The 11094-nt window shown below is 37.9% G+C and overlaps 1 long non-coding RNA gene across 1 annotated transcript; it reads left to right on the top strand.

Annotated features, from left to right (window-relative positions):
- Positions 1 to 2458: 2458 nt before the first annotated feature.
- Positions 2459 to 10471, top strand: LOC118153964 (uncharacterized). The gene is made up of 3 exons (XR_004743829.3): positions 2459 to 2512; positions 2605 to 2695; positions 3539 to 10471. It is a non-coding gene; the product is annotated as an uncharacterized LOC118153964 (long non-coding RNA).
- Positions 10472 to 11094: the final 623 nt, after the last annotated feature.

The raw sequence follows: 11094 nt of genomic DNA, 5'->3' as shown, positions 1-11094 counted from the left end.
CCCAGTTTGCTTGGCATGACCTAGTTTATCTGGCAAAGCTAATTCATGGTGCTCCAGCATTTCAGAACTGCCTGCCTCTTGCAAATTGGCTGGGTATGGTGATTTTAATAGGCTTACGGTTTAGAATATATTTTCACATGTCCTTTTATCTCTTTATTCTTTGGTTTCCTATCCCAATCATTCTTGCCTTTTCTTCTTCATTTGAATGCTGAAAGTTTCAACTGTATTTTTGCAGTGCATGCATTTATTTCCTAAGGGTTTTTTCATCCTGATTGACTGGTCACTTGTAATTATGGAGCCTGCTGTCATTTGGAATAAAAAGTAAGCAATTTGCCTAGTAATTTTTGTCTAAGAGATGAAGGTCCAATGGTGATGAATATAATTTGAGGAATGCTTTACACGAATTTGGGGCAAATGAGAAGGACTTATTTAAATATTGAAATGAATATGCATAGATATAATTATGCCAATAAGAAACCTTCAAAATTAAAAAAAGTCTGATTCCTCATCAAGAAAACCATTTATATAATTGTTTCACTTTGTTACTTACAAGTCTTTGAAATTTTCTATTGCTCTTAGGAAAAGCTTCAAGTGCATTAAAGTGGCCTGTAAGACCTAGCCCCAGCTTCTTCTCCAGCCCCATCCTCACATTCTAATCACAACATGATTAATTTCTTTCATTTCCCCTAGAGTACTTAACTCTCTTGCCTCTGGTTCTTCATGTTGTATTTTATCTTCCTGGAACACTCTTCCCAGTCCTCTGTCTGGGTAACTCCTACTTCTTTGTGAGGTCTCTGCTCACAGTTGGTTTCCTCTGAGAAGCATCCCCACATCTGCTTGGTTTGAGTTAAGGGCCCCTCCTCTGTGCTGTGTCATCACAGCAGGTTATTGCAGCTTACTTCTCTGTCTCCTCTACCAATCTGTAAAATAGCCATGTCTTTCTGTTACCATTTTATCCTTGAACCAATCAAGGTGTCTGGCTGGCACATAGTTGGTGCTTAATAAATATTTCTTAACTGAGTGAGCACACTGGAATAATTTGTTGAGAAAAGGAATCAGGATTCAAGTCATTTTCTAGGTCCCATACCCCGCTTTACTTGGGTGTCTGAATTATTCAGGCAATTAAGATTGAACAAATATTATTGAAGACAGGTATGTGCCAGCTGCTTCCACCTACCCTATTTCATTTGATCTTTTTCTTAGCTTTCTATTTTCCAGCTGAAGACAGTCAGACCCAGCGAGGCTGAACAACTTGATCATGGCAACCCATGAATAGGAAGAACCCTAAGTTTCAGACATCTAATTCATTGCTCTTAGCCCTGAATCAAGGTGCTGCCTCTTTAAAAATGTACATGTCTGTTAGGCTGTGTTGCCACAGCCATCAACTAGGCTATCTTATTAGAACATAAGAACCCTTGAATTGCCAATCTGAAAGGCACAAGTGAGACCAAAATCAAAATGCAATCTTGGGAGGGCATTGAGGAAGGAAGCGCTTGTCTGGGAATCCAGACATTTGAGTTTTTGTCTTTCCTGTGTGACACTGGGCAAGCTGCTTAGTCTCTCTGCTTAGTCTTTCTCATCTACACAATGAGTGGGAATGATTGGATAATTTTGTAGGGGCCTTCCCACTTTAAATTCAATGATCTTTGCAAGCTGGTATGAAAGTTAAACCTTAGTACTTTGGGAAAATGCTGGAAATGTTCCAGGAATGACATCACAGATTACAGCCTTATTCCAAGTAGATAACTCCTGGAAGCATATGTCCACTTTTAATTGAAAAAAAATGAAGCATTTGATTTCCATATTGGATCTACTCCTTACCTTAAAATGGGATTTCTGCTATGAAAATGGCCTGATAAGTGATACTGTGGTGTGGGCACATAAAAACCAAACTCCACAGAACTTAGATGTAAAAAATTCTGAGGACCTTAACTTGTGTGGCAAAATGCAGGATATACACCTTTAACAGATTTAGAATCAAGAGATAAATTTCTAGTAGGGCTTTTGAAGTATAGAAACCTCTCCTGGAAAATGGATCTCTTTTCTCTTTTAGGAATGCTGCACATTTTTTGAGAAGTTAATTAAGAACAGTATTGTTTTCTCATTGACAACAAATCAGTAATAACATTTAAGAGTTTTATAGCACCTTTTTTCAAAGAACTTAATGTATTCAATATATCCACGTGAGAAATCCTATTTTTCTTGTTCACAAAATTGCTAATTTGATTTGTCTCAATGACAATGTAAAAACATGTATAACCTATGGATGTAGAAAGAGTTTACATCTACTGAAACTCAGAGGAAAACAAGGAATGGGGTGAACGTCAGTGTTAAATTGTGGGGAGGCACTTCACTTGAGTTTCACAACAACAGTGATGACATAGACTAAGGGAGCAGGGCTCATTATGACGTTGAGTTTTGCTGTGGTCTGAATGTTTATGTTTCCCCAAAACGCACAGGTTAAAGTCCTAACCCCCAAGGTGATGGTATGAGGAGATGGAGCCTTTGGGAGGTAATTAGTCATGAGGGTGGAATCCTCATGAATGGGATTAGTGCCCTTCTGAAAGAGGTCCCAGAGAGCTGCCTTGCCCCTTTCACCAACAGACACAGTGAGAAGGAGGCATCTATGAAGCAGGCTCTCACAGAAGCTGAATCTCCCAACATGTTGATTTTGGACTTCCCAGCCTCCGGAACTGTGAGAAATAAATTTCTATTGTTTGTAAGCCACCTAGTATGCAGTATTTTGTTGTAGCAGCCTGAACAGATAAGACAAGCTTGAATTCGATATTTGGAGTGAAACAGATGTCCCATAGTGAACTCCATAGAACTCCAGGATGAGCTACAAGAGCCAGTGGAAACATAATAAGATAGGAGAAAAAGATAATGAGCAAGGAAAAAAGGATGTAGTCAATGCAGAAGAAAATGATGCTGAGCTATGTGACTCAGAGGAAAGTGAGATGGGGGGTACGTAAGAAATTGCAAATAGGCCGGGCGCGGTGGCTCAAGCCTGTAATCCCAGCACTTTGGGAGGCTGAGGCGGGTGGATCACGAGGTCAACAGATCGAGACCATCCTGGTCAACATGGTGAAACCCCGTCTCTACTAAAAATTACAAAAAATTAGCTGGGCACGGTGGCGCATGCCTGTAATCCCAGCCACTCAGGAGGCTGAGGCAGGAGAATTGCCTGAACCCAGGGGGCGGAGGTTGCGGTGAGCCGAGATTGTGCCATTGCACTCCAGCCTGGGTAACAAGAGCGAAACTCCGTCTCAAAAAAAAAAAAAAAAAAAGAAATTGCAAATAATAAAAAGTTATGGTGAGAGCTTGTTGGTATCATTTGGATATCTGTACCCTCCAAATCTCATGTTGAAATGTGATCCTCAGTGTTAGATGTGGGGCTTGGTGGGAGGTGTTTGGATCATGGGAGTAGATCCTTCATAAAAGGCTCAGTGCCCTCTTTTGGTAATGACTGAGTTCTCACTCCATTAATTACAATGAGTCTGGCACTTCACCCAATCAATTCTGTTCCCTCTCTCCCCAGATGACATGCCTACTTCTGCTTCACCTTCCATCATGATTGTAAACTTCCTGAGGCCCCACCAGAAGCAGATGCTTACACCATGTTTCTTGCATGGTCTGCAGGACTGTGAGACCAACAAATCTCTATTCTTTGTAAATTATGCAGCTTCGGGTATTCTGTTATGGCAATGCAAAATGGACTAATACAATTCCTAAGGCTAGAAACATGAGGTCAGAGTGGAAGAGACAGTAAAATAAAGGGTGGTAATTATTAGGGAGTACACTTGACTTGCTATCAAACATGCATTCCTGAAAAGTTGTGTGAATATCTAATTGTTTTAAAGTAAAAACATATTTAATAGTTAATTACTTAAAGGAAATTTATGTTTATAAGGGAAAGGATACTTTTATAACACAAATACCAATCCCCTAAGTTATTTCTTTTAAAATTCCAGATTTTTGACTATGTTGAGTTTTTCTAACTCAATGGGCAATTCAAGCAGGCAGTTGAGAGACATATACACTGTTTTAGTTTTGGGCGTGGCATCAGGAATGGACAGAATGTTCCCAGTTGAAAGAGGCCCTTGAGACTATCTAATGCAACCCCTCATTTTCCAGATGAGAAAACTGAAAATTAAATGCTTCACTCAAGGCTAAGCAGCAGGTCACTGAGAGTTAACCTTTGATTTGTTCATAGTCCTCAGCTGGCTGGCTGGAAAATTAGAGCTAGACCCAAACAGTCCTCCTGCCCAATCAAGGCTCATTCTCTGCATGTCACTTAGCCTGGATGGTTTACTGTGTGTAGAGACTGAAACAAAGCTGCAAGGCAGCTGCACACTTTTGTTCTCTAGGGCCCTTTTCAATTTCAAAATTCTATGATTCTACATCATCACTGAATCTCCTGTTTTTCAAGAACGTTGCCTAAAAGGATTCATTGTAAGATTAGGAGGCAGCCAAAAAGAGAAATAACTGTTATTGGCTCCAGAATGGCCAAGGAGTATAGTAATATATTTTGTAGAAGGAGATAGATAATGCTAAAAGAAGAAATTTATCTCCCAGAAAGCAATAAAGCTTTAAAACTGAATGTAGAAAAAGAAAAAAACCCAGCAACAAAGTTTCTCTTCAGTTCTATCAAATATGGCACCTTGAATTGGCCCAAGTTTCACAGACACCAGGAAACTGTAAGTGTGATGTTTTTGAAGATGCCATACGTCTCCCAAAACACATCATTTTATTCCAGCTCACTCTTCTTTGCACGCCATTTAACTTAGCTTCTTGTCATTTCCTCTTAGAGATTCCACATTATGTCTAGTTCCCCAGAAAAGAAGCCCTTTATTGGTAACTGCAGAAAATGTATTATGTGAGAATGTGGGTTGCAGGGAGAGAGAAAGATTAAATTCAATTCTCAAGCACCACTTTTTTGTTCTTTGCAAAGTACCATAATGCAGACCACAGGTGAGGGCTCTGATTTTAATCTCCGGGTTTGAAAATTGTTTCATTTGTAAGCAGCAGCCTGCATTACCTATTTCCTCTTTTATCATTTTTTGGTTTATCTAGCATACATATTTCTTGCTAAAAAATACTTTAGATCATATACATTCATGTGAAGTCTTTAATGTAGCAAAATTTTTAGTTGGGTTGCCCAAAGAAGAATAAGAGTGTCTGTTCTAAAAGAGAGATCCTAAACGAAACTACTGTTAAATAAAAATCATGTTCCATGGCAACATTGCCTAAATTTTAAATTACATGTAAAATATCAAATAAAACATTGAAATATCCATCATGTGCCTCAGTGTAGATAAAACCATAGAATCAAATAATGGTAGAGCTGGAAGAGATCTTAGAATTTCTGAGAGTTTTTTTATTTTGTAGATAAGAAAACCGAAGCTTATTATAGGCAGATGATGAGGATGACTCTCCATGCACTACCTCAACTGCCAGTCAATAAAGAGCACAAAAAGATCACTAGGACAAATGGCAAATCAAAGCCAGATAGCTCAGACTCCCATACATAGCTCGTTGCTATTTTGTGCAGTTACCTGAATATTGGCAGTCTGCTAAAATACTTGGAACTAAAGAATGAATGATGTGGTTAACCAGCAGTACATGATTTATTCTATTATATAAATTTTAATTCTCTTAGTGTGTATCCAAGCACACTAATTTATAAATTTACAGAAGAAAAAAGGACAAACGATACAGAATAGGTGATATTTTCTTAGTTTTGTTTTTTTTAAAAAAAAAAAACACTGGTTTTACTTTGGCCAATGGAAAATACATTGGACATTGATAATCAAATTTCTTTCTGAAAGCAAACATTTTAAAATTAAAATTCTCTCTATTCCTACTAAATACCCAAAGTGAGAAAATAATGATTGGCAAAATGTCAAAGCATTAGCTTACCGCAGATACCCATACATCTTAGCCAGGCCCTAAGACCACAGGGAGGGGCTGATGTTACCAAGATCATGGAGCCATTGCTATGTTCATATTACTGGATCCAGTTCCACAAATACTGATGCTGTGCCTGTGGTAGAATGCTGGGGCTACACAAATGAAATAGTGACCCATTCCCTTCCTCCAGTACTTTACATTCTAATTGTGAAAAGGACATAAAAAATAGCAAAGACTAGCTCTTTCCTGAGATGGCTGGAGCTCCCTGGGGACATAGAAGATGGAAAACTTGTGTTTGCTCATGGAAACCAAAAGGCCTCACAAAGGAGGTGACATGAGCTGACAATTGAAGGACAAATAAGCATTTTCAGGATGGAATAGGAAGGAAAGAAGCAGCAAGCGGTCATCTTGGAACACCAGCATATCAACAATAGCCTAGAATATTGGGAAATTTTTCTGTTGAAAATATTCTTCAGAAACATTAATATGCTTCTTAAAAAGCATCAGCCAAAAAAAGGAGTGGGGAAGAGTAGTGGTAATGATAAATGATACAGCACTCAGATTCCATGTTGGGCCTTAAGGACTCATTCCTCTTGCTGCTAAGAGTTATGCTGACACAGTCCTCAGCTATCAGCCTTCTTCAGGAATTGCTTCATCTGACAAGAGTCCTCTGCCTAAGGTCTCACCCTTTTTCTGGGCCACATCAAACGACTGGTCAGGGAAGAAGTGTCTCTACTTAAGACAATGCTGCCAATGGACTTATTCCTATTTCAGAGCTCTTTGAGGGATCAGCTGAGGCCGTCTGCATTGTGACACAATTAATTCTCCTTCTGCCCAATCTTACTTTCATCCTTTTATCCTCATGACTATTGACCTAGAGAGGACTCTTTAATAAACTTCCTGCATGCTAATCTCCATCTTCATAGACACAGAGGGATAAGATAACTAAATATTGCAAGATAGATGAAGACATTGAGTATTGCATTTCAATAAGCAAGAGCACACCTGTCTTATAGTCCCCAAAAGGTGGTGGGATGGAATGAGAGGACAGGATTCATCACTAGTTTCTAATAACCCCATCAGAACCTTTTCTTCTAGCACTGTCCATTTAAAATAACTTTGCCTTTTTTTTTCTTCTTTCTAACAACGTCCAACTCGTTTTTACCTTTAGGGGTTCTAAGAGTTTCTTGGGCTTCAGCTTCCAGGTGACTTTTCTTGAGCCTGTTCACCAGTTCTGTTCCTGGGAGTCCTCAGATAATTCCTCTAGCTCATTTAGAATGCTGTGATAAGTATTTCTCAAAGTGTGGTCCTCAGAAAGACCAAATCAGGTGTCTGTTTAAGATGTAAATAATGGGCTCCACTCTAGTCCTACTGATTCAGGGGACGAAGGCAGAGTGGGAGGTTGGAGGGAGGCAGGCAGGGGTTGAGGGGAGGTTAGTATCTATATTATAAAGAGGCTACTTAGAAGATCCTTAAACCCTCAAAAGTTTTAGAATTTGAGAATCTTTTCCTTAGATTTTCTGGAGAATGTAACAAGGAGAAACAGTGGTGTTTCTGAATTGCCTGCTGAGTCAATAGTTACATGTAATTTAGAGAGTTTTATAATTTAGTAATGAAAACAGTATATGCATGCATTTATTCTCATTGTGATGCTGATCAGACTTCAGCTTGATCAGTGGGTGGAATAGAAGCTGTGTAAATCTAACCAGGCTTCAGGAATCATACAACTCTGACCACGTCTGGGAAGGTTCTGGATTTGTTTGGATCTAGAGTGGGGTGTTGGAGAATCATTTTTCAGACAAAACATAGCAGCTTACTAATAAAAAAGGATGGATGACTGTCGGGCAATTTCCAAAGGCTAAGCTTCAGATTCCTATTCAGCTGGAACTGGGAATGGAATACGTGTATATGAGAGAGTTGTAACTAGGGTGCAACAACCAAAGATTTGCCAAGGGGCACTAAAACTAAGAAAGTGCTTCAGCTGTTAAAAATAATTTGTTAAAAAATCAACTTCATTGAGGTTTTAATTAGCTAATTAATTAAATTAAATTAAACATAACTCTTTTGAACGTACAATTCAATGACTTTTTGACTAATACACAGCTGTGCATTTAGAACAACTTTGCCCTTTTTCTTCTGACAACCTCCAAAGTTTCATTACCAATCAAGATAAAGACAGTTTTCATCTTCCCCCAAATTCTTCAGTGCCCTATTTTCAGTCCACCCACCATTCCTGGTGTGAGGCAACCACTGAACTTCTTTCCATCACAATAGATTAGCAGGGTCTTTTGTATAATTTAATAAAAATGGAAGCATGCAGGATGTGCTGTTTAGTTGAAGAAAACATTCACCAGATATAAAATTCTTGGTGACAGTTTTTTCTTTCAGCACTTTGAAGATGCTCCATTGTCATCTCACTTGCACAGTTTAATGATTACTGTGATAATTCTCATACTTGTTTCTCTCTGTGTAATGTGTCTCTTTTCTCTGGTTTCTTTTAAGATCTCCCTAAATGATTTTCAGCTGTGTGTGTGTATGTGTATTTATATAGCTTATATAGCTTGGGATTCATCAAGGTTCTTGGATCTGTGTATTTATTATATTCATCAAGTTTCAAACTTTTTTGCCATTACATCTTCAAACTTTTTTAGTACCTCAGTGTCTGCATCCATGAGATATAGTGACTGTGTCTATTTGATAAAGTATTATTTAAGATAATGCATATAATTGTCTTAGCACAGTATTCAATGTGTGGGATATGCTCCCCAAAAAATGTCTGCTTCAGTTGGATATTATATAATTAATTGTCACAAACTGATCATGTTTAAGACTGAAAAGGGGGCACTATTAATATTCACGCTGTCACAGGCACAGACCAAGACTCTTGCAGGCAAACTGACATATATGGTCATATATGAGAATAAAAGCAGACTGGTATAACTTTTATTTGTAACTTGAGACATAGCTCTGGTGTAGTGGAAGGTTCCTGCTCCCCACACCCCATTAAGGAGTGAATTTGCCCTTAAACAGGAATGAAGGGACCAGGATTGTAGCTTGAACCATGACACCAAACAGTGGTACTGAACAACCTCTCTGAATCTCAGTTTAAAAAAAAATTTTTTTTTAATTACCAGACTTTACTTTTTAGAGGAGTTTGTTGTTTATAGAAAATTGAGCAGATAGTACAGATGGTTCCCACATACCTCTTTCATTCCTCACTCAGTTTCCCCTTCTGTTAACATCTTGCAATAGTATGGCACATGTTTATAATTTGTAGACCAATATGGATCCAGTATTATTAACTAATGTCTATGGCTTACATTAGGCTTCACTCTTGTGTTGTACATTGTTTGAGTTTTAACATGTGTCCACCATTACAGTGTCAGACAGAATAGTTTCATTGCCCTATCAATCCCTTCAGCTCCACCTGTTTACCTCCCTTCTCCGGCCCCTGTGACTATGGATCTTTTTGTTGTTTCTACGATTTTTGCCTTTTCCAAAATGTCACAGAATATACAGCTTTTTCTGACTGCTTCTTTCACAGAGAAATATATATTTGTTTCCTTCATATTATTTATGGCTAAGAGTGCATCTCTTTTTATTGCTGAATAATATTCCATTACAAGACTGTAACACACAGTTTGTTTTTAATCCATTCACCTTTGAAAAGACATCTTGGTTGCTTCCAATTTGGAGCAATTATGAATAAAGCTGCTATAAACATTTGTGTATAGGTTTTCACATAGACATAAATTCTCATTTCATTTGGTAAAACACTAGGGAGCATGATTGCTGGATCATACAGTGAGAGTATGTTCAGATTTTTAAGAGACTGCAAGACTGTCTTCCAAACTGACTGTCCCATTTTGTATTCCCAACAACAATGAATTAAAGTTCCTGGGGCTCCAGGATCTCAGAATTCTTGTCAACATTTGGTATTGTCAGTTTTCTGGATTTCAGCCAATCTACTAGATAAATAGTGGCATTACATTATTGTTTGAATTTGCAATTCCTTAATGACATATGATGTTGAGCGTATTTTCACATGATTACTTACTACCTGTACATCCTCTTGGATGAGGTGTCTGTTCAGCTGCTTCTTCATTTTTTAATTGGGTTGTTTGCTTTCTTATTGTTGATTTTTATGAGTTCTTTTTACATTTTCAATACAAATCCTTTATCAAATATGTGTTTGCAAATACATCAGATATGGGTTTTGCAAAAATACAAAAAAACTGAAAAAAAAACCCAGATATGTGTATTTGCAAGGGCAATCTGTGGCTTGTCTTTTTATTCTCTTGGTCCTGGAATATTTTTATATCCCACCATCTTTCTGGGAATCCAATTACATCTATATTAGACTACTTGATATTTTCGAAAGATTATTGAAGCTGTGCTGTTTTTTCCAGTCTTTTTCTTGTGGTCTCTGTGCTTCAGTTTAAATAGCTTTGATTGATTCAGCTTCAAGTTCACAAATATTTTCTTCTGCACTATCCAATTCATCCAGTGAATTTTTTCCCATACATTGAATATTTTTATTTCTAGAGTGTCTTTATTTCTGTTGGGGTTTTTTATATTTTTAATTTCTCTTCTCAGTTTTATGTTCCTTTATATATTTGAACATATTTACAATAGCTACTTTAATAACTTAATATCTGCTAATTCTATTATTTCTGTCATTTTTGGATCCGTTTCTATTGACTGATATCCTCCTAAGTTTTGTATCACATTTTGCTTCTGCTTCTCGTGCCTAGTAATAATTTTTTTTAATTGAATCCTGGACATTGTGAGTTTTGGGATATTGAAAGCTCTGTTAGGGCAGGTGTGGAGTAAACTTTAGTCCAGGGCTAGTTCATTTTATTATTAAGATGTGGCTCTTCTGAGGTTCTATCCGATGCTCTGTGTAGGCCAATCATTTTGGTTGATCAGAACTTCAGTATTACCCCGGCCTGTGTGAGCTCTGGAAATCATTCTGTTTACAGTTCCCCAGTCATTCTTTGCCTGACCTAGAGGAATTCCACCCTGTAATTGGCTTAGTTTAGCAAAGAACTTGAAAAGGACCCTGAGCAAATTTCTGGAATGTTTTATCTGCCTCTTAAATGGTGGCTTTGAACCTCAATGTCTGTCTCTTCCACTCATGATTCTATTGTGCTCTACTTAGGATTCCCCACCCCACACTGCTTT

This window comes from Callithrix jacchus, chromosome 1 (genome assembly GCF_049354715.1).
Source record: "Callithrix jacchus isolate 240 chromosome 1, calJac240_pri, whole genome shotgun sequence".
NCBI lineage: Eukaryota > Metazoa > Chordata > Mammalia > Primates > Cebidae > Callithrix > Callithrix jacchus.
The sequence above is the reverse complement of the archived record's forward strand: the minus strand, read 5'-3'. Positions and strand labels throughout refer to the sequence as shown.